The sequence below is a fragment of the Sminthopsis crassicaudata genome, chromosome X (genome assembly GCF_048593235.1).
Source record: "Sminthopsis crassicaudata isolate SCR6 chromosome X, ASM4859323v1, whole genome shotgun sequence".
Taxonomy (NCBI): Eukaryota; Metazoa; Chordata; class Mammalia; order Dasyuromorphia; family Dasyuridae; genus Sminthopsis; species Sminthopsis crassicaudata.
The window spans coordinates 36,432,697-36,455,154 of record NC_133623.1 but is presented as its reverse complement, the minus strand read 5'-3'; the positions used below and the strand labels follow the sequence as shown (position 1 = coordinate 36,455,154).

Here is a 22,458-nt window from a genome sequence, read left to right as displayed (position 1 = left end):
TGATGGAAGGGATTATCTTTCTTTTTATAAATTGTATCCTCAGTATCTAGCACAGTGCCTTGCACACAGTGGGCATTTAATAAACAATTACTGAATTTGATCTGCAAATAAAGTGGTTATACCAGATGAACACTGAAGTACCTTTCAATTCTATGATCCTATAACTCCAGAGAGGCCATTTGTTACAAGTATCCCTCCTCTCTCATCCCATATTTCAAAATTGTGTCAATTTCATCCTTTCTCCTTTTTTCCAGTTTTGGTGATGAGGTTTCCTAACCACCTTGACAACCAAGGCCACCACTTCTATTGTGACCTTATCTCTACCCTTTTTGCTCCGTGAGCTGGCACCTTTGATCCTCAATGCTTTATCCACCGACTCCTTGCCTACTGCCTTATTTTCTACTCCTCAACCCTTTATAATCTGAGACCCTACCACAATAAACACACTCTCCAAGGTTACAATTGATCTTTTTGTTAAATCTAATAGCCCTTTCTCAAATTTCATTTTGAATGACCTCTTTCCCTTTTTTGGAACCGCTGTTTCAGCCTTCTCAGCATTAACTTTCTGTGTGTCACAGGCTTTATCTGGGAATCTGGCAAATCTTTATCAGAATGTTTCTAAACACATAAGATAAAATGCAGAGGATTAAAAGACAACTAATTATATTAAACTAAAGATGAAAACTTTGCCATGCAAATTCTTTCTGTATAGTAAAGAGGATCTTATCCTGGGATTTCTCCTCTCTCAACATTCTCTTCCTTGGTCATGTCACCATTCTCATGGATTCAACTATCATCATATAAAGTTTATTCTCAGAGCTACATATCCAGTTTTCCTTTCATTCCTCAGCTCCAACTTCAACTGCCTGCTGAATATCTCCGCCCAGATATTCTGTAGGCATCTCATGTTTAAAATGTCCAAATATGTTTCCATATTTCTGTGGAGAGCACCCTATTCTTCCGTCATCCAGTTTATAACCTAGTAGTCATTTTCCCGTCTTCTTTCTCACTTAGCCCTCCCCACCATATCCAACCGTCAATTCTTATCAATATTACCTTCTCAACAAATTGACCATGATCCTATATTTGTTGTGGAGAACTTCTGGTATGGAAACTCCCTAAACTAATTCATAAATTATAATGTGTCTGTTATTTGCAGTTCCATGGAGTTGCCTGGGGCAGAATGAGGCTAAGGGGCTTGCCTAGGACTATACAGTCAGTATCTATCAGAAAACAGGTTTCAAACCAAAGCATCCTACCTCCAAGGCCAAGTATCTCTCTTCCCTCTTCCTGGTTGTCTCTTTTGGTAGCTAATGCAAAAAGTCTGTGATCAACTGGGTCAAGATAATCAAACAAAGAAGAAAATGTAACATTGAGATGTGTTTTTATCAACATGCACTCAAACACCTGAAATGATTGTTGTTCCATAACGTTCAGTCACTGAAAGCAAAGGAAAATGTGAAAATCTGTGCATTTCTCCTCCCTTTCCTGCAAACAAGAACTGGAAATTCTTGCCTGTATTTTAAAAGTTGGAAAAGTTATAAGAGAAAAACACAAAGAAAGCATGCTTCTTTGGTCTTTTCCAGTAGCACTGCAGAAAATTTCCATGACATTTTAGCATCAGCCTAATTCATTCTAAGAAATTATGCAACTGTCCAATTTACAATGGACTCCCCAAGGTTTACAAAATGATTTTCTCCAAATTTGACAATGGAGCAAAGTGAGGCACGGAGTAAGTACATTGTTGCAATTCAAACAGTTGTTGAACAGCAGGATTAGGACTTGATGGCAGGCCTCCTGAGATCTCCAAGGTCACTGTTCTTCCCAGCAGAATACTCTAGGGTGCTCTTAGAGGCACTAGGTCTTGAAGGCAGCTGGGTAGCACAGTGGATAAAGAGCCAGGCCTAAAGTAAAAAAGAAGGGAATTCACATTGTCTCAGATACTTAATTAGCTGTGTGACCCTTGAGATAATCAACCTTTGTTTGTCTCTTATAGGTCTTTCCTATAAAATGGGAAGAAATAATAGCACCTACCTCTCAAGATAACTGTGAGGCTCAAATGAAATAATAACTGTACAGTCCTTAACACAGTGGCTGGTGCATAGTAAGTGTTATATAAATATTAAGCTATTATTGCTGCTATTATTATTAGGGTACCAATAGTTCCACATGCATTCCTAACCCACCTTGACAACCAATGCCACTCATCCTAAACAATTCTTTTAGCACCTTAGAGGTATACTCACTCATCCTTTTCTAGAGAATGACTCAGAGAAGATGAGGAAGTAACTCAAAATCATACAAATAGTAAGTAGCATAAAGGCCAGTTCTCTTACTTCTATGCCACAGGTACCTCATAGCATCCATAAATCCCAAATGCCTGCCTGCATAGCTCCTCCTGGGTATGGCATATTATATACTCAGCATGTCCAAGTCTCATCTCATTCCCTTTCTCCCTCTGTTTTCACCTCCTTTCAACTTCCCCATTTCAGGTAAGTGTGCCACCACCTTCCAGGCACCCAAGTTGCCAAGTCCAGTGACCTTTGATTCTTCACTCTCTCTCCACCTCTATAACTAATCTGTGGTTAAGTTGTATTGATTCTGCCTTCCCTCTGATATCTCGTGCATCTACCCTCTTCTGTCCATTCACAAGGCCTTCTCCCCTGAACTCTTAGTAAATCTTCCTAATTTTTCCTGTCATCAGCCTGTGCCTCCCTCCAATCCATCTTCTACATAGGTGCCAAAATAATCTAAGACACCGGTCTGATCTGATCATGTCAGGCCCCTGCTCAAAAACCATAAGTGGTTCTCTATTATCTCCAGCTACACATCTAGGCCTTTTCCAAGATGGTTCCCCCCTTCCAACCATTTTTTCCTACCATTCTCCCTCATGAACTCTATATATAATAGCCAAACTAAATATTGAACATAAAATAAAGATTTCAGATTTTACTATACCCTTTGCCTGAAACGTAGTCCCTCCTTGTCTTTTGCTATCATATTCCTTGTCATCCTTGAAGGGTCATCTCAGGTACTACTGCCTCCATGAAGCCTTCCTTGACTTCTTCTACCTTGTTCCCATACCATATCGTTCTCTCTCGATTTAGTTATTGTCTTACACTGTAGATACTGTTGTACAGGCTCAATCCAATAGAGCGCAAGCTTCTGAAAAGCCAAGCCTATTTTCTTTTTGTCTTTGTATTTACAACACTAAGCCAGTCTCTAGCACACTACTTAATTAATGTTTATTGAATTGAAATGAAGAGAAAATAACTATTTGTCACATATTCCATTTTTACTGTGTGGTTTGCAAAATTGATTATTTTCCTATGGCTCTGTCTTTCATTGAGGAGATACCATGGAATCAGGAGTCTAGGAAGCAATCCATGCAACACCATCTGTGAAAAGGAGCACTAGGGGAATCCTTCTGCCCTTTGAAATCTACTCAGGACATCGTCCATCGCAGCTGCAAACAACTTCATATGGAATATGTTTCCCTACCTGACCTTAAGACCCCCTAGCTCAATAATCTTCAGGGGCTCCTAGTAATGCTTCTGGGAAAAAGTGCCAAGTCTTTTATTTAGTTGCTTCAACGGCCCGTACAATTGGGTTCTACCTTGCTATTAGAGATCAAGTTTCCATTACTTAATCCTTCAATTAATCAACATTTATTAAGTGCCTACTATATGTCAGGTACTAACTAGGATACTAACTGCTTAGGTTACAAAAAGAGGCAAAAGACAGTCCCTGCTGCTCTCAAGGAGCTTACAGTCAAATGGGGGAGATGACATGAAAACAAAACTGTATGTTTGTGAGTGTATACACACAAATACACACTCATACACACAAAGTATATTACTCCCCCTCACATAGTCTATGTTCCATCCTGACTAGCCATTAGGCTATTCCCCGGGCATAAATATTCCATGTGTTTCATCAATTCATTCACCTATAATGCTCTCCTTCCATACCTCCATCTCTTGCAATCCCCTGTACCCTTTGACACTGCTCAGGTATCACCTCTAGCCCTTTTTCCTAATTCCCTAATTCTCCATCCTTAATTTACATTGCATTTACTTTCCTATGCCACTGTCATATACTCCCATTCTATACCATCACACAGAATAGAACAGCAACCCCTTGAGAGAAGGAATAACATCAAATTTTTTCAATCACCAATGCCAAGCAGCAGACCTAATATGTACTAGGCACATGCTAAATGTTTGGTAAGCGGAACTGTTTTATTTTTTGCCTGATGTTGACAATCACAGAATTATTTAAAACAATTATCTCTGTGGTTGTGTCTATCAAGAAATCTTGTCTAATTTTAACATACATAGGAAACACCACATTGAAGCTACATTATGCTGAATGATATCAAATTGTAATTTGATTATTTGAAATAAACAAATTTCACTTCAATCTCTTGTCTTACTTCATTTTCTCTGCTGATAAATACAAGTAAAATAATAGCCATATTGGCCTCCCTTACAAAGTATGACTGATCCTCTCTGTATGTTCTAAGAGGGGTTTGAAGACATGCCATATTCCCTGGGGTTTTTCTTGAACTTCTGATTGTTCCAATTATTCCCCTATGGTCTGAGTAGGCCTGTATGATTTTAGAAAAGGTACCCTTTTATTACAAGTCAGTATGTCTCCACATAGCAGGAAAAAAGTACACATCTGGATGAAAAGCAAAGAAATCAATAACTTCTGTGACACTGAACATCTGGACAGCTTGCATTATGTAGACAAAACATTGAGATGACTGACTAAATTTCTCACTTTGCATCTGAATGTTTTGGCATCATGTAAATGTCTCATCCTCTTAAAGAGAGCTGTTTCTTCAGGTTTTGCTGCACAGTTAACCATGGGTAGAAGATCAGACCCACCCCTCATCATGTCAAAGGGAGAATTTCCACGCAGGGTGGGGAGGTAGAAAGATGTCTCCTCACTCCACCCCTGCTTATGAGCAAAGAGTGACATAGAAAAATGGATAAAGACCCTAGAAAATGACTCTGAAATATACAGGGCAGATAATGGAACCATTAAATTGATTCAGAGAGGCTTCATAAATGACACAAGGTGCCAGGGCTTCAAAGGAACACACAAAGCTCCTTGTGTCTTCCCTTGACTACCATAGTATCCTCCAATTGGTCTTTTTGCATTCATCCATCTCTCCAAATCCTTAGCTCTCTCCAAGGCTCAGTCCAAGTGCCACCTTCTGCTGGTAACCATTCTTCATTCCCTCCCCATCCTCTACTTACTAGGGCCTTCCTCCTGAGCCAGATAGCCTTGCCTCTAGTTGAAGTATGCTAACATGTAAATGCTCTCTCCCCCAGAAAAACTGTAAGTTCCCAGAGGGAGAAAACTATATCATTTTGTCTTTGTATCCCCCAGCACTTTTGGAGGTACTTAGGTAAATGCTCAGTGATTGAGCCTTTCCAATTTACCCAATGTCATGATTCCAAAGGGATCTCAAGCTAGGCACAGATTTGATTATATTGCTCCTTTGCTCAAAATTTTTCTTTGGTTCCTATTACCTCCAAGATAAAATACAAATTATTTCATCTGACAAAAGGTACTCCAACGTTCCTTTCCAACTTCCCTGTATGAAGTAATTTCACATTTATTCACTTCATATGTGCTGTTGCCCAGTCAAACCAGGTTCTTAGCCATTTTCTGAACTAAATGTGTTAACTCCTAGCTCAGTAAACTGGACCTGGGGTTAGGAAAACCAGACTTCAGATATTTCCTCATACACTTGCTATCCAGGCAAACAAACCTGGATGAATTACTTATGGAAAGTACTTTGTTAGACCTTAAAACGCCTACTTTATAAGTACTGGATGTTATTCCCTCACTTATGCTCATCTGTAAAATGAAGGGATTAGATTTAATGGCATCTCAGTTCCCACAATATTCTACACTTAGGATTCTCTGATAGTTTCCATGAATTTTTTAGACTGTCCTCCATGCCAGAGATATACTCCTTCATCTACATTTTGCAATCCATCTCTACCTTCAAGGCTCAACAGCCATTTCTTCTGTTCTTCTTCTTCCCTGAACCTACCAACTGAAAGAATACTCTGCAAATATTACTACATGTGTCTGGATGGCTCTTTTGTGACTATAATTTTCTTTCCCTTGGAGTATACATACATATGCCACCTAACTGCCCCTCCAGGTCTGGTCCTCTATCCACTGAAGTCCTGTTATAACATAAGGTCTTTTGAATATAGAGAACTCAGGCCAATTGAGATTTAGTCACCAAACCTTGCTTCAAATTCCAGCTCTGGTATTTAGTATGTGACACTACCTCTCTGGGCCTCAATTCCGACTCTAGTCTCTGAGGTCCTCTCCTAGACCAGATCTATGATAATGTTATCCTAGAGTCATTTCCAATTTTTCACTGCCTATTTAATTATAATTATTAGGCCTCATCTTCTTTTTCGTAAATGTGCCACAGACATATACCAAATGATTCATTTGATATGATGGCAGATAATAGACAGGGGCCCAAGAAGAATGAAATCATAGTATAATTGAAAACTGTGTATTTGAAAGGTGAAAAGAAAACACTTCAGTACATTTAAATTATGCAAATGTGCCATTCTTCATCAATTCCAGATGTGAAAATTTCTTCTACCCTCACAGATTTGCCATCTGCAAAGCAGAATTAGAGAACGCTAAGCCAGTTATGTTCTTAAAGTTTAAAACTGCACTAAGATTTTTGGGATATTCTCTATAATAAGACACTTAGCCAGTCATATAGCATCTAGTGTCAGAGCTCAAACTTCAGATCTTCCTCACCTCAAATCCAGAACTCTATCCAGTAAGCAATACTGCCTCTTCTAGACAGCAAAATATGGAGTAGCAGATAAATTCTTTGTTTGTTGAGTTCAAATTTTGGCTACAAGTGAGATTTAACGTGTTAAGTCACTGACAGTCTTGGAATCTTTTTCAATTAAAAAAATACCCTGTTTCTCCAACCACAGTTTATTTACTATAACTCACTCTGAAACTTATGTCATCATTCTGAAGCAACTGATGCAACAAACAATGAGCATAAATTACAATAATATCTGCTCTTTCTGCAGCTAACAAAATAAGCTAGCCAGCTCCATAATACTCAAATGACCAGTCAAAGGAAATCCAAATGGGAAATTTGAAAGCTGAGTTGAGTCACAAGAAAGGTTGGGCAACAGAAATGTTTGTTCCAGTAAACAATAGCAGGCATTTGTTTGAGCAACAAATACTTGTAAATAGAAGCTTTTACAAAAATTAATTATAGCTCAAGAATGCTTACTTGCAGCCAGTTAGAGATAGCAAAATGCTTTGGAAACATTTAAATAAGGTTTCTCAGTGCTTTGAGCTTTCCTATTGACCAAGAACTCTCTTCAGATTTCAAAAAGAAAACTTTGGAGGGGGGGGGTCTTGAACATTTTGTAAACAGGACAGGTAAAAGCTCTAAGGGGGATCAACATCAAAAAGAGATCCTGCAAAGAGAGGAAATCTAGGAAACAGAAGGAGGGTGTTGGGGAGCAGGCCAGAGAATATTCAAAGAAGTGAGGGGCAGAAATGAAATCATCATTATTGCTGCAGACTACCTGGATGGAAAGATGAAATAGATAAGCTTGAGAAACCCATCATAAGCCCGGTTCCCTTAGCAGTAATGAAGGACTATGATTATCTAACCATGTGCTTGAGTGTTGGTGTGTTCTCTCTCTCTCTCTCTCTCTCTCTCTCTCTCTCTCTCTCTCTCTCTCTCTCTCTCTCTCTCTTTCTCTCTCTCTCTCTTATTCTCTCTCTCTTATTCTCTCTCTCTTTTATTCTCTTTCTCTCTCTCTCTTATTCTCTCTCTCTTATTCTCTCTCTCTTTTATTCTCTTTCTCTCTCTCTCTTATTCTCTCTCTCTTATTCTCTCTCTCTTTTATTCTCTTTCTCTCTCTGTCTGTCTGTCTGTCTCTCTCTCTCTCTCTCTCTCTCTCTCTCTCTCTCTCTCTCTCTCTCTCTCTGTGTCTGTCTCTCGCACTCTGTCAAAAGCAGAGAAATTTATAACTATCAACTTTCACTAACCTATTAATGTACCTTGGTGATAATATCATCCTTCTAAAGGTACAACAATGAGGGGAAATTCTTTTTTGGATCAGACTCCCTTCAAACAGGGAAGAGCTGACCATTAGGGGGAAATGATAGGAACCTTGAGAAAATGTGACCATTCCATTATAAAGTATGTAACAGGGAAGGAGAAGAAATCTGAGCATTGTCTGAATGGCATCCTAATTTTGGGGAAGGCAAATGGCAAGCTCATCAAATTTACAGATGAAAAAAAGGCAAAAGGCACAGCTAAGTCAGTGGGTGGCACAGTCAAGATCCAAAAAGGCCTTGACAGTACAAAGCATCAGGATGAATTTAAGAAGATAAAACTCAGTAGGGGTAAATTTGAAGTTTTGCGTTTCAGTATTTTAAAAATCAACTTCACAAGTATTAGTTAGGGGAGGAACATTAGACAACAATTATTCTGAAAAAAAAAGTCTGGGGGTTTTAATGGATTGCATACTGTATATGAGTCAGCAGCACAATATGGTTGCCAAAGACACTGTGCAATGTTGGCCTGAGAGAGGCATCATTTCCAAGGACAGTGTGAGCATCCCTCTGTAGTTTTCCCTTATCTGGAGTATTTTACAGCACTATGATTTTATAAAAGCTCCAATCAACTGAAGAAAGTCAAAATAAGAGCAAAAAGGATAGTAAAGGACTTTGTGTACTCGGAGTCCATGGTATAGGGAGGATCTAAGAATGTTTTAGCCAAGGAAGAAGGTTCAAGGCTATCATGTAGATAAGGGAATACATTTCCATTTGATCCTAGAAGGGGGAACCAGAAATAGTGGTGGAAAGAAGCACATGTAGCTTTGATGTCAGGACAAAACTTTTTAACCAATATATCTGGCAAAAAAAAATTACTTACCTTGAGAGGTGAGCTTGAGGGGGTAAGGTTCCTCTGTCTTGGAGGTCTTTCAACAGAGACAGATTTATTCTTTGTTACAATAGAGATTCCTTCGTACATTGGTGCAATTAGATGGTCATCAAGGTCTCAGTCATCTCTTGAATTCTGTGACTCTGTAGAATGAGAATAAATATTTTCTTGACCTGTTCCCTATGCACCTTTTAATCATCCAAAGAATCATGTTGGGAAACAAGCCTACCTCTCTCTATCATTTTGAATCTTTTTCTCTGCCTGCCTCTCTCTGTCTCCCTTCCTCTCTCTCTTCCCCCACCTCTCCTTTCTCTTCTCCATCTCCTTTTCTCCTACTATCTCTCCATTCCTCTCCCCTCAATCCTCCCTCTCTCCATCATTCTATATCTTTGTCTGTTTCCCTTTATCTTTCCTTTTGTCTGTCTGTCCCTCGTCTGTCTCTTCCCCCCACCTCTCCTTTTTCTTCTCTATCTCCCTCCTTCTCCCCTTCTCTCTATTTCTTTTCCATTCCCCTCCTTTTCTATTTTCTTCTCCTGCCCCTCTCTATCTTTCTCACGTGTTAAGCTAGTGATACACAGTGAAATTACTTTTTCATTGTTATAGTGAAATTCACTGTGAAAATGTTAACGAAACAGTTTTGATCTTTAAAGAGCAAGCTCTGTCAACAGTGACACAAAGAGAGGAAAAGCCTCCTCATGAACTCAACAGAATGCCAAGGACCCAAGTCCTTGGCAGAATATTGCAGAAGAGAAGAAAGGCAAGAGAAAAACTTCCATCAAACTGAAAGAAAAGATTCTAAAACTACCTGAGCAGGAGCGTCCTGTAGCTGACTGAAGTTGAAAGAAAAACAAACCCTGAAGACTCTTTTGCTTTAATTAGTAAGAAAGATAGTGGGGGGGGGGGTTATGCTCTGCAACTGAGCAAGGTCCATGGATTATCCAACTCCTCTGCTGCAGAAGGTAAACCCTGACAAGCATGTAGCTTAGTGTGGGACTGGAGAAGGGAATAGGCTAACAGGAGAGAAACTGAGGACCAGCTCCAGCTCTTGTGCTTATTAACCCTAAGCAAAGGTGACCCTGGGCCTCCTTTTCCACCTCCCAGTACCCTCAGTGGCTTCCTTCCCCAAAAGGCAGAGAATAAGTTGTTTCATTGGCTGCCTCAGGTGGTCTTTGGGAAGATCCCCAAGAGACACACACACACACACACACACACACACACACATCAAAAGGGCTTTGTATCTAAAACATTAAGCAAAATTAAAACTTTAAGCTCTTTTTATTTGGCTCTTTCTGGCCTGGGGAAAGGGAAGCAATCCAGGATTAAAAGGGAGAGTGAAGGGGGGGTGCTTCCGAGTCTGGGGAAGCCTTACCAAGAATAGATAAGAGTGAATGGGGGGGTCATAAGTTACCTCCGAAGTGTCAGTCAGTGTTTCTGTTATTTTAAATAACCCTCTGCTAGAAATTGGTCCTGCGAAGCTTTAGCTTGTTTATGGAGGGCCTCTTGTGCATTCAGAGCCACGATTTAAAATCTCCTGACTAGAAGGCCCTTGTGGCTAGGCAGCGGTCATTAAAACCATGCTTTCAGGAAGACAGCTTTCTGAGGGACAAACCTGCTTCCTTCAACTCCTGCTTGTAGACCTTGAATGGAAATCCTTTCCTCCAGGGAGGATTCTGGGAAGATGGTGGTGAGGGAAGAACTCTCCAGCTTTTTTCCCCAAACAAAACAAAAATGCGCCTCAGTAAGAACATACCTGGTTTAAAAAAAAAAAAAAAAAAAAAAAAAAAAAAAAAAAAAAAGACTTGGTGACGGTAACGGAGGGAGGGGGGAGGAGGGGAGGGGGGAAGGAGGAGTGCTCTTGGGACAACCCAAGAAGCACCAACAGAGACCCCAGACCCAGTAGTCTAACCCGTGTAAAGTGTAGACATGTCCAGGCTAGCCCCGCAGAAACCCCAAGGGAAGACTCCTGAGGTGACCTGAATTTGGCAGGAATCTCCTCATGAAGCGCGTGAACTTTCACCGGACTAGCAGCATAGACCACGTGCCAAGTCAGGGGCGGGGTCTGAGCATGCTCAGATTGAGGGAGCCTCGGGCTGATTCCGCGGGACCAGAAATGCGCTGAGCCTTGCAGTGCCGTCGAGACGGGCGCTGGGGCTGCGTGCACGAGCCGGAAGTTCTTAGTTTGGGGTTCCAGGGCAGACGGGGCAGCTGAAGCACAGCCAGTGGCAGCATCCCCCCACCCCACGACTATGAACCAGCAGAGAAGAAAGACCCCAACAACAGAAACTTATTATGGGAATAGGGAAAACCATGTTTCATTTTCAGAAGAGGACATTGAAGTAAAAAAAAAAAAAAAAAAAAAAGCTGTTTCTACCCCAAAGAATAAATGTGTTCCCACTCACAAAGAATTTATGGAAGAACTCAAAAAAGAATTTAAAAATCAATTGAGACATTGAGGGGAAAATAAACATAGATAGATAGATAGATAGATAGATAGATAGATAGATAGATAGATAGATAGATAGATAGATAGATAAAGAACCCTCTAAGGACAAAATTAGGAAAAGAAAGTCAACCAACTAAGGAAAGGAGATCCAGAGAGAAGAAAATAATTCTTGGAAAATTAAGATTAGGCAAGGGGAGGTCAGCAAAGGTATAAGAGATCAAGAAATAATAAAACAAAATTTAAAAACTGAAAAAAATGGACAATTGATATAAAACAACTTCCAGGAAGACCAAGGATCTAGAGCACACATCAAGAATAGAAAATCATATCCAGCAAAATTAACCACAATACTGAACCCAAAAAAAGGACATTCAGAGAACTTGCAGATTTTCAGCATTTTGTCTCAGCCAAACCTGAACTCAATAGAAAATTTAAGATATAAGAGACAACATCAAAGACTAATTTCAAGGGATGCAACAAGGACAAACTATTGCTTTTATTCCTGCAAATGTAAATGATATGTCTATGATTGTTAGCAGTAATTGAGTAGTTCAAAAGATAGACTGAGCCAGAGCTGAGTATGACCTGACTCTAAAAAGCAAAACTGTCTAAGAAAAGGTAAAAATAGTGATTATGCCATATGAATGAGGTGCAGGGAAGAAATGATATAGAGGCATTAGAGTGGGGAAGAGGGCTGTTAGTTCTGAAAACCTACTTACATCAGGTATGAGTTAAATAAGAAACACACAAACATATACATGTATAAAGATGGAAGAAAAGGGGGAAGATAAAGGAGGAATCCATGATGTGGGAGGGGGAAGTTAAGGAGTAGAAATAAAGTAGAAGAGTTAGCAGGGATAGGAAATAAGAGCTATGCACAAACACAATAAAAAGGATTAGGAGTAAAATTTATTCCAAAAAAAAGTAGGGCTAGTAATGATTGATTTCAAAATCAAACAAAGATTCAGTCAAGAGAGAAATCTACATTATATCTCAATTGTTTCAGATTCATGTCTATATGTAAATGCATATGTATATATCTGTGTGTATGCATGTAAGTATAGGTATATGTATCTATATATAAGTATATCTGTGGAAGTGAATATATATATATATATGTGTGTATGCATGTGAGTTTGGAAATGTATGTAGATATAAACCTATCTCTACATATACATATATATCTATGCACACTACCTTCTTTAAGACTGCTTTAGCTTTTCTGGGTACAATGATGATAATGATGATATTTCTATAGGGAATCAAGGTTTAAAAAGAACGTTTTGTGTTTTACCTGACTGAATCATCACAACAATCTAATGAGGTGCATATTATAAGTGCCCCCATTTTAAAGATAAGGAAACAGAGGCACAGAATACCTAAATTAGTTGATCAGGATCACAGAACTATATATAATAAATGTCTAAAGCAGTATTTAAACCCAGATGTTCAGGTTCTCTGTTCACTGTTCTCTCTTCTACAAGCATGCTGTTCTTCTTTACCACACATTTTTCATTCATATGCATCCACCCATTCTTTTCCACTCAAACTGTGAGCTGACCATTCTTCCCCACTTCACTTATTGTGAGGTTGATTTTTTAAAACACGTATACAGGTATTTACATTTCTGTCTAGTATGTTATATATAAATATATGTGTGGGTTTATACACACATATACATATATGCACCTATGCACATATATTCACATAAACATATATATGATTACATATGAGATTAAGCCAAATGTTCTTGCATACAGAAAACTTTTTGAGTCATGACTCTTCTAACCCTCCTAGTTTTGTGGCATCTACTAATTTGATAAGCATACCTTGTATGTCTTAACTTAGGTCTTTGATATGCTAACTTGCCAAACACAGATTCCTCTGGCACTCCACTGGAGATCTTCCAAGTTGGCATTATGTTCACTTTTAGAGACTAAAAATTTAACCAGCTCTGAATCAACCTATCAGTCGTAGACTCTAACTTCCATCTTTCCCTTTTCTCCAGACAGATATCAAGAGACTCTATTATTCACTAAATGGCTTCACTGAGCATGTGACTTTCTGCTTACTGTCATGGGTACTAAAAATGCAGAGAATCCTTCACCTGCTATAGTGCTTTAAGAGTTATAAAAAGTATTATTATGCCCATTTTACAGATAAGTAAGCAGACAATCATAGAAGTGAAAAGATTTAAGGTCACAAAGCTAGAAAATGTGAAAAAAAATTAATTTCCCACAATAATTTATTGATTTACTTTATAAAGGAACAAGTAATTAGTTGAACTCCATACACCCTGACTTGTGAGTTTTGCATTTAAATCAGTCTAGAGAATGCTCTAACCCAGCCATCTGCTAACTTCCAGCTTGGCTGAGAAGGCAGAAGGGTATTATGGGAAGAGTGCTAGACTTGGCAGGAGAAACTTTTGTTTCCAATTCCACCTCTTATATTTGTTAGCTATGTGATGTCACCATCTATAAACATGCATTTTCTTCATCTGTATAATGGACACTAATACAAGTAGCCCAATCTCATAAGGCAGTTGTTAGGTTTAGATAAGAGAACATGTTTAATGTAATTTGTACACCTTAATATGTGATATACCTGTCAGTTATATTATTCCTATTCTTATTATATTATTAGCTTTGTCTGGCCATAGCTGAAATAGAGACTAGTCATTTAACTTGCAAATGTTTTGGTCAGTTAGACAAAGCAATAATAATCATTAACATTATGAACTTAATAGTACTCAGTTAATCAAAAAGCATTTATTAAACACTTACTGTTTGCCAGGTCCCACTCTAGTAGAAGTTATAGATATAAGTGCAAGCAGCCGAACATTCCCTACTCCAAAAAAGCTTACAAGCAAATATATTTTTTAAGATAATATTTTTGAGCAAAAAAGAAACTCAATGATCATTTCATTCAATACCTTCCCCCATTTTACAAAAGGGAAAAACTGAGCATGAAAAAGTTAAGTGGTCTGCTTGACACTACATATTACATGTGGCAGCATGAGATTTGAACTCAAGTTTTCTGACATTTATTCCTGGTGCCATTCTCTTTCTATCTAAAACAAGGAGCTACATAATTACCCATACTCATCCATCTTTAACAAGGCAGAATATACTTGTTGACAAATAGCAAACAAGCAAATAAGATAATGAAACAATAATTTAAACAATGTAGTTGCATCAAAGACAAAACCTTTACATTAATATCCAAAGCTCCCCCCCCCAAAAAAAAAAAAAAAAAAAACATGATCCATCTTGGTTCAGGAGGACTGATTATGAAGTGGTTACAAAATATACTTTCCTCATATCTGTAGAGAAATGGAATATTATGAGGACATAATGTTTACATGTTAGACAAGTTAACTAAATGGATGGATTTTGCTTAACTGTTTTGCTCTGATTGCATCAAAGGATTCAGCTTGGGTAGGGGGTAGGGTAAACTGGGATATGAACCTCATATAAAATGAAAGATTTCGTTAACATTGGGGGGGGGAGACTAGAACCAAATTTTCACTATTGTCCTTATAAATTTACCTGTTACTCTTTGAGTTATGGCCATAAGATATACTCTGGGAGGAGTTTAAGGTCATCTGCCTGCATCTCATTTGAGATGTAATAAAAGGACGCTCTCCTAATATGACTATCACTTACTGCTTGAGGTAATAAGTGAAAAATAGAGGTGGATCTTGTATTGACAGGGAGGGTTAATGGATGGATTTCTCATCTGCTTCCTTGGGACTTTCATGCTATGAAGTAAAGAAGGCCACCAGCTGCCAACATGTGGGAGACAGGCAGGCATGGGAGGGTGGCAAGCTGCAGTGTAACCCTGGTTTCCTCATTAGTAAAATAAGAGGAGTAGACACAAAGATACCTTCAAACTCTCTGTTCTCCTGAATCATGGCTTTGTTACTTATTTCTTGTGTGACTGTGAGCAAGGCCCTTAACTACTTAGAAGCCCAGTTTACTTCTCTGTAAGACGAGGGGTTGGGCTAGATGGATTCCAGGCTCCCATTCCCTAAGAAATCCTTTAATTGACATTTTAACTGGGTTTTAGAAACAGAAATAGCCATTTTTCAAATGGGTATTTTTCAGGTTTTTCAAAGAAACAAAAGCTCTATGCTCAAAGTAGGAGTGATTTCTTTCTTTGCACTCTCTCTAAAGGGCAGCTATGTGATAAGGAGCACCAGACCTGAAGTCAGGAAGACTAATTTTCCTGAGTCAAAATCTAGCCTCAAATACTTATTAGCTGTGTGACCCTGGACAAATCACTTCATACAACTTGCCTCAATTTCCTCATCTGCAAAATGAATTGGAGAATGAAATGGCAAATAATTCCAGAATCCCTGCCAATAAAATCCCAGTGGAGCCAAAAAGAGACACAATTGAACAACAACAACTCTATAAGTAAGGTCTCTCATTTTCTCTCCCAGATACAATAGGAACTTACAATACAAGAGTTAATTCTATTCTAAAGCTATTTGGAAGCTTTCTTGCCAGCTGTCTACCACTGCCTATGGTACTTCAGCCTTGGCCTACTAGGCTAGCCTGCTAGCCCACAGGGGTTAGGTTAAAGCCTTCATTCTCTGGGACTTGGGTGATCTTAATGAGCTGTTTCACCTCTTTCCCTTTAATCTAAGGATCTGATTTCCATCACTAGTTTTGTTAGTCACTTCTTGTGTGACTTTATGGTCACACAAGATCTTTAGATTCATTTTTCTCAAGAAGCTCAGTGACTCCTGAATCAAGTCAAATCACCAAGCAATTGTTAAATGCTTTGATGACCAACTGACAATAACTTCTTTACCTATTTATAACAAAAACAGAAATATTTAGAGCAATCAATGATACATTTTTTTCCTAGAGCCATCAATACGTAAGTTCAATGTATATTGGAGTAGTAATAAGGAGGTCCTGAAAACTGACATTTATTTCTATGGCATTTCAAGGTTGCTATAGCATTTCACATATGTGGACACTTTTGATCCTTAAGAGGCATCATAGCCATTAAGAAAACAGAGGCTGAGAGAGACAAAAATGTTCAATGGCATTTGACAAACACCTGAGATTCTAGCCACAGCACCATGGTATCGGAGATTTAGGGCTGGAAGGGAGCTTAGAGATCATATAGCCAACTAGGTATGGTTAAGAGGGCAACTTGGGGTGTTTAGCCAAGAGAAGAGAAAATTCAAAAGCTGCACTACAGATAGTTTCAAATATCCAAAGGCCTATCATGAGGAGGCGGGATTAGCCTTGTTCTGCTTGACTCCAGAAGGCAGAACTAGGAACAATGGGTGGAAATTGGCGGGAAGCAGATTCCTGCTCAAAGTCAAGGATTCTGATTCTGTAATATTTCACTCTGTTGATGACACATACAAAAGGTGCACTGATAATAAATGTACAGCTAACAAAGTTTGCATGGGCCAAAACCATCTTAGCATTTGTTAATTCTTAATATCAGAAGTTTCTCTACATATTCTCAGCTAACTGGGTTGGGCCCTGGGGCTGATGCTGATCATGTTCTGCAAGTAGAGAAACTGAGGCATTGATTCTGGGACTAAGGTAGCACAGTTTAAACAACAAACTAATGACAAAGCCTGTGTTCAGTCTTCTGAAGGTTGAAATAAGATAACAGTATCCAGAATGTTCAAATTAGGAAAGGTGGCCCAGGAGTCAGAAGGAACTGAGTTCAAATCTAGCCTCAGACACTTAACACTTACTAGCTGTGTGACCCTGGGCAAGTCACTTAACCCCCAATTGCCTCCCAAGCTAGCGCACACACACACACACACACACACACACACACACACACACACACCATTAAGATATGAATCTTCCTTCAAATTACTGCTAGCTGCACAATCATAAGCAATTTGGTTAACCCCTCTGAACTTAGTGTCCTCATTTGTAATATCAATCAGGGATTTATCACATTTACTGTTTGCCTGACATTTTGCTAAGTGCCAAAAATACAAATACAAAGACAAAACAGTCAGTCCCTGAACTCAAGCTTACTTCAAAAAGGGGGTATAACATGTAAATATAAAAGAAGTATAGCTGGAATATATATAGACAGGTTAGATGATCACTTAAGTGATATTGGTGGCATCTGTGTTGTTGAGTCATTCTCAGTGGCCCCATTTTGAGGTTTTCTTGGCAAAGATACTGGAGTGGTTGGCCATTTTCTTCTCCACTACATTTTATAGATAAGCAACTGAGGCAAACAGTGAAGTGATTTGCCCGGGATCACACAGCTGGTAAATATCTAAGCTTGGATTTGAACTCATGAAGATAAGTCCTGATTCCAAGCCCAGTGCTTTATGTACTGTAACACTTAGCTGCCCTTCATTAGCATCTAGAAGATGCTATTTTCCTATCTCTAGATACAAGAATTAATTTCACATTTTAAAGTTCAGATTTTGGCCTATAGATAGGAAGGGAGGCATATTGGAAGGAGACACATTCCACACTTTTGAAATGATTTCCCAGAGGGGGCTATATATGAAAGGAGGAAAACTGGAATCAGTAGTGAGCTAGATACCTGAGCTAAAGCAACTATAGAGCTTGAAGACCATGGATTGACTACATGACAGGTGAGCCACTGAAAAGCTAGCCTTATGTGGCTGGTTCATTTGAGATCTCCAAGTCTGGGATAGGCGGGCATTCAATGAAATGCATTGGGTTTGAATTGTACCTATATTATGGCCAGGACCTAAAGACCTTGAAGCTCCTTCTGCCTCTAACTTTTCATGACTATTTTTGTACAGCACTCATTTGACCAAGATTTTTTTAAAAAAAGAAATTTATTTTGCTGCCTAAAATAACTAATCTCATGTTTATTATTTTCTATTTTCTTGTGAATCAGTGTGGATTTTAGAACTGGGTATAGATTTCTGCACTCCCCTAACTGGCTTATCATTCTCTCCTTCTATCAGTTGAAACATACATAAAACAAAACGTTCTTCTGACAATCTAGGGCAGGGGTGGAGAAGGTCCAGCCCGGGCCGTACAAGGCTTGCCAAATCATTTGCTAAGGCAACTGCAGAAGATGAAGAGCTGGAAGCTAAGTACAACTACCTCCCACTGCTTGAGTTCTATAAGTTGACAATTTTGTATGGCCCAATCAATGATGTTATAAATAACCAAATGGTCCATGGCAGAAAAAAAGGTTCCCCATACCTGAGCTAAAGGAAAAAAATTTATTAGGTAATTAAAAACAAACAAACAAACAAATCTCAACAAAAAAAGAAATGAAAGCATCTGTTTTTCAACTCTGTTAGTGCTTATGATATGTTGGATTCCATTCATTAATTTCCCAAATGGGTATTAAGTACCTACTATGTGCAAGGAGAAATCTATGAATTAGTCATGTGACAAGAGTAAGGCATAATTGATAGATGGCCCGTATATTATGCACATACCCTCACAATGTCCAAGAAGGCCTTCAGCCTATTAGATGGACACCTCCCTTCCCCCAACATTGGCCATCTTAGGGGAAGATATAGACAAAAGTGGCAGGAATGGACAAAAAAAAAGGTAGGCTGTGATTTTTAGCATTAGAGAGACTATCCAGAGTGATGAAGACAAAAATCCAATGCAATATTGGAACACTTAGGTATGGACAAGGTGTGGTAGGCCCTGGATTTGAAAAGCCATCAAGATAAAAAAAAATTCCTAGAGCATCTCTCCCACATTACCTGTTGGATAATTATTGAACATTTCATACTACATGTATGGAAACATTTTAAATTCAACTTCTCCAAAAACAGAACTCCTTTTCTTTCCCTCTCCCCAACAACCTCCCCTTCTTCTAAATGCCCCTATTTTTCTCCACGGCACTAGCAACTGATCTTCCTGTCTCAGGTTTAACCTCATTATTACCTAGACTCTTTACCCTTCCTCACTCTACATATTGAATCAGTTGCGAAATCTTGTTTCCTTTTCTACAACGTCTCTCCCAAGTGACCACTTCTCTTCACACACCCAGCTAGCGTTCAGGCCCTTGCCTCCCTTCACCTAGATTACTACAAGGGCCTCCTTATTGGTTTCCCTGCTTTAAGACTACTCCCCACTTCATCCTTCACTCTTCTACCAATGTGATTTTCCTTTAGCATGGATCTGACCATGTGACTCTCATACTCAATAAATTCCATGGATTTCTGATCACCTCTGAGATAAATAGAAATTCCTTTCTTTAGCTTTTAAAGTCCTACACAACTTGGCCCCATCCTAGCTTTCCAGCCTCATTGGATATTATTGCCCCTCGCACACTCTAAGATCCAGATACACTGGCCTCCTCTGTTTCTCACATGTGAATTTCCATTTTCCATCTTTGTACCTTTGTACTACCTGCCTCACATTCCTGGAATGCACTCCCTCCTTGCCTCTGACTCACAGACTCCCTTTCGGTGCTTTAAGACCAAATTCAAACACCATCAGAGCAGCGTGGTGGCATAGTGGATAGAGCACAAGCCTGAAGACAAGAAGATGAGTTCAAATCCAGCCTCAGACACTTCCTGTGTGATCCTGAGCAAGTCACTTCACCCTGTTTGCCTCAGTTTCCTCATGTGTAAAATGAGTTGCAGAAGGAAATGGCAAAGCACTCCAGTATCTTCGCCATGAAAAGCCTAAATGGGGTCATGGAGAGTCAGCTGTGACTGAAAATAACTGAATAATAAGCACCATCTTTGCATGAAACCTTTCCTTATTCCCCCCAAGTGCCAGTGTCCTCCCTTTCTCCCAAACTATCTTGTATTTAGCTACTTTATGTTTATTTCTATTTATTTACTTCACATGCTATATATACTAAGATAAATGATGATGTCTCCTTGCTTTAGAACATAAATTCCCTCAGAATAGAGATTGTTTTATTTTTGTACTTGAATTCCTAACACTTTACAGAGTGTTTGGTACATAGTAGGTACTTTAATGCTAGCTGATTGACTTTGGAATTCTAATGATCATGCCATCCATCTTCCAATGCCCAGCCCTTGCATGATGGTCAGCATGGGCTATCAAAGGCCCTATCCGCATAAGCCCTAGGAGGTCCCATAAAGCTGTAATTTTGCATTTCTCAGTTACTGAGAATTAGTATAATGGTGGGTTATCTGGTTTCTATTCATGGCCTACAAGGCCCAACGATATTCTCAAGCGTACTAGTAGCGGGGTGATGCTTTGGGGCCAGAATACCTACCAATAGACCATCAGCCAAAGGATTATGATCTTGCTCATAGAAGGGAGTCCCCACATTGATGAAATCCCAGGTCTCCTGAAGGACTTTAGAATGGAAGTTATCAAAATTGAATGGTTAACAGACTTCCTTCTCATCTAAAGAAATTCAGAAATAGCTCATAAAAGAATATAGAGCCCTCAGGGGCCATCTTTGTATTCGAGTCTGCCTGAGCTGTTCTGGTTTAGTCTCTGTGAATTGAAGCCAAGAGAGTTTATCCCAGTGACCCATCGGTCACCCCCTTTCCTATAAATACACTGCAGGAGCCCTGAAGGCTCCCTATAAATTTATCATAAGGGAAAAAGAGAGATGAAATACAAATGACTGAATTTTATTTTATTGGATTAAAAAATGTTTTCTTGGCCTCGATGTGACCTAAAAGAGAACGCACTCCAACAGCTAAAATGAGACCTACACAGTGGAAATCCTACAGCCTGAAAGACCTACCAGGAGTCAGTTAGACACACCAGCTCATTGGTCAAATTGCCTCACAATTTGGATCATTCTGCTAAGAGGAGCCTCTCAGAGCACAAAAGTAGTACTAACACAAAAATAGTACTTCTGTCCAACTCAGACCTGTGACTGACAATGGCTACTCAAATAGCTAATTTCCCCATTTAGTCAGAGAATCAATGCCCTCTCTGACCCCTTCAGATGACTGGGGAAGAGGGAGGGAGCCAGGACTTTTCAGAGAAACATGGTGGCCTGATGCAAAGCTTCTTAAAGTATGGATCACAACCTCATATGGAGTCTTGTAACTGAAGGTGGGGAACATAAAATTGCATTTTATTATGAGTAAATGTTTGATTTGTATACTTTTTCTAGGTACCCCATATCCAGGGTGGCATAAAAAATTCCCTGGTTTAAAAGGGTCACCAGTGGAAAAAGTTTAAGAAGCCCTGGCCTAATGGATCTTAAAAGTACCAGGCTTTAGAGTCAGGAAAACTTTACTGACTATATGACCCTAGATTAATCACTTAAATCTCAATGAATCTTGAGCTGGGGTCTATAACCTTGTTTTTTAAAAATAATTTTGATAGCCAACTTTCAGTACAAGTAGTTTCTTTTAGAATACCATGTATTTCATTATTTTATGAGTTTATATTATATTGAGGAAAGTCCAAAGAAACTTAAGGGGTTCGTGACCCAAGGCAGATGAAGATCCTTGTTTTAAGGCCTTATGATATTAGGCAATTTCCACAATGCATGTTCCCTAGGATGATGAAACTTCAGGTCTGGATTTTAAAAATAAAGGAGTTTATTATATATATTTATATATGTATGTGTATGTGCATACATACATATGCATATATAAGTATAATTTCCTTTTAGGTTTGGATTTAAAAAAATAAAGGCATAAAACTAATTATAGTTCCTCTCTCAATTGTTTTCCCTGCAATATTAGTTTCAATTTTATATTTATCTTACTTTTGTCTTTATTCCTTCATTCCTTTCTTCATTTCTTTCTTCATTAATTTCTGTAGTCATTCATTCATTTGCCTGCCTTCCTTCCTTTTCTTCCCTCCCTTGCTTCCTTTCTTTCTTCTTTCCTTCCTTCCTTCTGTTGTCCCAGTTTCCTTTTATGTTCTGCCTCAATTTCCTAAATTGTCCTGCCTCAGTTTCCCTAATTGTTCTGCCTCAGTTACTTGAATTGTTCTGCCTCAATCCCCCTGGTGGTAACCCCTGCCTTCCTGATATGACTTAGGACTAGCTATTCTGAGATTATAACTATAAATGTTAAGGAGAGATAAGGGAAAGATTATCTAGTTCAGACACTCTGGCTCCTGTTCTCCTA

The 22,458-nt window shown here is 38.9% G+C and overlaps 1 long non-coding RNA gene across 1 annotated transcript in view; it reads right to left on the bottom strand.

The window, feature by feature from the left end:
* Positions 1-1,594: 1,594 nt before the first annotated feature.
* LOC141549116 (uncharacterized) overlaps positions 1,595-22,458 on the bottom strand; it is a 35,751-nt gene continuing 14,887 nt past the window's right edge. Inside the window, exons 2-4 of the long non-coding RNA XR_012484226.1 lie at positions 10,590-10,730; positions 8,972-9,123; positions 1,595-1,904 (exon numbers count right to left, since the gene is read on the bottom strand). This is a non-coding gene — a long non-coding RNA (uncharacterized LOC141549116). The remainder of the gene's footprint in view (positions 1,905-8,971; positions 9,124-10,589; positions 10,731-22,458) is intronic.